Consider the following 3,901-nt stretch of genomic DNA (forward strand, 5'->3'; position numbering starts at 1 on the left):
TATGAAAGAAGGGACCTCAGTTAGAGAACATGTCCTGGACTGGATACAACTGCTAGATATTGCCCAATTTTGTTTCAATTGTCAAACGAGCTCGTCTACAGGGAAGAGTCCCTTCGAAATTGTAAGTGGACGACAATCGGCCTTACCACATATTATTGATCATCCTTATGTAGGAAAAAACCCTCAAGCTCAAAACTTCACAAGAGAATGGAAGCAGACAACAGATATAGCCCGGGCATATTTAGAGAATGCTTCCAAGTATATGAAGAAGTGGGCGGACAAGAAGCGTCGCCCCTTCAATTCCGAGCAGGAGATCAAGTCCTCATCAAGTTGAGACAAGAACAGATCAGATTTCGCAGCCGAAAGGACCAGCGACTAGTTCAAAATTATGAAGGCCCGATTGAAGTCTTTAAAAAGATCGGGGCTACCTCATACAGAGTTGCGTTACCCACATGGATGAAAATCCACCAAGTAATTCATGTGAGCAACTTGAAGCCTTATCACTCTGACCCGAACGACGAGCAGCGAAATGTAATCACAAGACCGAGTATCGATCTGAAATAAAGAGACAACAAAGAAATAGAGGAGATCCTAGTCGACAGGGTTAGGAAGATAAGAAGACCCGTACGGACGATTCGTGAATTCCTTGTCAAATGGAAGAATCTCCCTACGGAGGAAACCAGCTAGGAACGCGCCGAAGATCTGGACTCCGCTGCCACCCACATCGCCAGGTTCGAAAGTAGTCGGTTGACAGGGACGTCAACCAATTAGGTGGGGGAGGATGTCACGGTCATGCTCGTCCAAGGCGTGTTGCCCATGGCCGCATGCCCTTGACAAGCCCAACCCTTTATGTTTTTTCATATTCTAGTGTTTTACTTTTGTATTTCTAGGAAGTATGACGTTTCAGAAATATCATGTCTAGGCCTGTCAGACATGAAATGCCTCAAAATGTACTATAGGGGGATACGACTAGTTGTCAACTTCTCCCTACCCAAGGTTATATACTGTAAGCCGTTGTTATTTCTCTCTTGCTTGCTTATATAACGTCTCTTTAAAAAATCGCTCTTTCGAAAATCTCTCTCTGCCCTCGTTTTCTAAAACCTTCTCTTAAAACCGAGGCTAAAGGCTCGAACATACGTCGCTTGGCCGTAGGTGATGCAAGAACGAATTGGCTTAGCTCACTTGTCGTTGGAAAGTGAGTGCCGTACAATCGCAAGTCCGCTGCCATTAAAAGTGCGATTGTGACAAGGAGCACCTCGAGTCATTGTGGGCCATGAAAAAACCCTAAGATAATACTTGTCGGTATGGAGGAGCCCTTTTCGCTATAAACGGTGACCGTACTCCATACTTATCTACCTATTGAATTCAAATCGGTAGATTTTCCCTATGGTGTGGAGCAACATCTACTTGTTCCTAAAATAAGTATACTACTTATCATTAGCCCATTCTAGGCTCGAACAGTAACTACTTGATCATGTTCCCCATGGAGTTAGACTAGTAAAACTATATGTCACTATGCCCTATTAGAACAGTAAAACTACTTGTCACTATGCCCTTTTGGGATAGGACAGTAAACTACCTGCTCATGTACCCTCATCGGGTTAGAACAGTAAAACTACCTGTCTTAGGAACAATAAATACTTGTTACTTTGCCTTTTCAAGCTAGAATAGTAAACTACCTATTACTATGTCACTCAGGTTGGATTAGTAAAAAGGCCACGACTCTCCACTAGACACCACCAATATGAACTGCAATAGTATACTTTTTATGGCTACTAATATCTTCTTTCGGTGACAACTAAGCCACGTGTAACAAGTAGACTCTAACCTTTGTTGGTTAGTTCATGAACAGGGGTTGCACCCTATCCATCCCTACAAGATACCTGGTCAACTCAAGGAGGGTATGGAACTCATGACTAGGTGCTAGGACCAAAATATGTAAAATAGTAACTCAGTCTATGGAAAGCATAATTAGCACTCTATAACACAACAATTGATCCAGCTCATAACTAGGCAATAATGGACCATCCAAACCCTAAATCAATGCATAACAATGAATAAAGACATACAACATGCTTATCATGCTAATTAAGTGATAATAATCCAACTCAACATACTAGGAAGCATATAAGTCCAACTATCTATCAGAGATCACAAGATCATGCATGTAGAAACTATATGACGGTAAATATAATTAAGTGGTAAACTATTCACGTCATCTAAATATAATTCTCATTAAACCAGATTAACTAAGCTCCTAAAAATAATATTAAATCATTGCCCTCAATCCAAATCGACTCTCACAAGCATTTCTTAGAAACTTGTTTTCAGACGGTTACTTACTTATTGTAGACTTCTCAAGCTTGTTTCGTGTCTTCGAGGATATTCCATGTTTCTCCAAAATTCCTCAATATGCCCTAAATTAAGTCAAAATAATAAAGCCAATGAAAATGGCTAGTTTCAAATTCGTTAAAGAGAAGGTGGAGAAACTAATGGTTGACATGCNGTTTTCTTTTTTTTTTTTTTTTTTTTAATTTTTTTTAAAATTTTTTATTTTAACATCTTTTACACATGGTCATTCTATACAATATAATCACAAGCCGTAAACATGTAACCACCTACTTTTTGAGAGACTGGAACAACAAACCTTCATTAAGTGACGTAAAATTTGAAATATATACAATAATTTAAAAAAATTTAAAAACATGTATACATTTGATATAACTTGAAACGGTAGTCAAATCCTTAAAATTTTACGTCACTTTAAAATTTTTAAAAACATGTATGCTTTGTTTCGTATTTAGTGACACAATTTACAAAATAAGGATGACAAAGTACATAAATACGAAACAAAGCAAAACATAACATCTGAGAAATCAAGCCACCAATCTATCTCAATCCCCAAAAGCCTTGTAGCTCGTGCACACCCCTCGTCTCAACCGCTCTATCTAGCTTTCATCTGAAAAATTAGAGTAACTTGATTGCGTAGAAAAATACTCAGTAAGTAGCTTCATTTTTAGTTTTCTTAGTTCGTTCTTAAGTTTTATTTTCATTAATTCTTCCGTTCATTCATTCCGCGCAACATTCATATTTAGAAGTTTGTTCCTAAGTTATAAGTTTTCCTAAATATTTAGGGAAAAAGGGCAGAAACTATCAAGTTCTTTTCTCCTTGGCCCAATTTGAGTCGTCAGTTCCTAGGGTTTAGATCTTTTGAGCTCATCTTTCTCACATGGTTCATTCTTAAGGTTTTAAAGTATCTTGGTTAGATTATTCTATTAGTTTATTTCATCATCATCGTCATCGTCGTAGATATATGTATAGTAGGCCCTCAAGGTGACACTCTAGTGTTGTTTTCCAACCCATAGTTCTCATCATACCATCTTGGACACTGTTCTCAAATTCTCTACTAGTAGGCCCCATAATGTAATCATCATAAAAGAGGTTGTGACCCTCAATCTAGCCAACGCTTATCTACATATGTGGTCTCTTACTCTCATCCAACCAGATCATGATTAGGGACTGGTGGGAGACTCCCTAGCCGCATCTACAAGGTACTAATAAAGTTTTCATAAAGTTTTCATAGGGTTCATGCATTTTTAGGGCCCAACTGTAGTTCTACCAACTTATAAATGTAATCATCATAAGAAGCTTGTGACTCTTACCGACCAGGTAGGTTCACTAAAAGAAAATTAACTGGAAAACTCCTAATAGTCTCCACATAGTACAAATAAATCATAATCAGTCCTAAAATGTTATCCTGACTCTCGACATCTGAGCCTAGTTCACGATTAGAGATTAGTTGGTAAATTCTTAATTGTTCTCGTATAACATCATAGCTATCTCATGCACGAACATATAATAAGAGGAGATAGTATTGTAATCTAGACATGGATACATAGTC

The sequence above is a fragment of the Cucurbita pepo genome, chromosome LG02 (assembly GCF_002806865.2).
Source record: "Cucurbita pepo subsp. pepo cultivar mu-cu-16 chromosome LG02, ASM280686v2, whole genome shotgun sequence".
Lineage (NCBI taxonomy): Eukaryota > Viridiplantae > Streptophyta > Magnoliopsida > Cucurbitales > Cucurbitaceae > Cucurbita > Cucurbita pepo.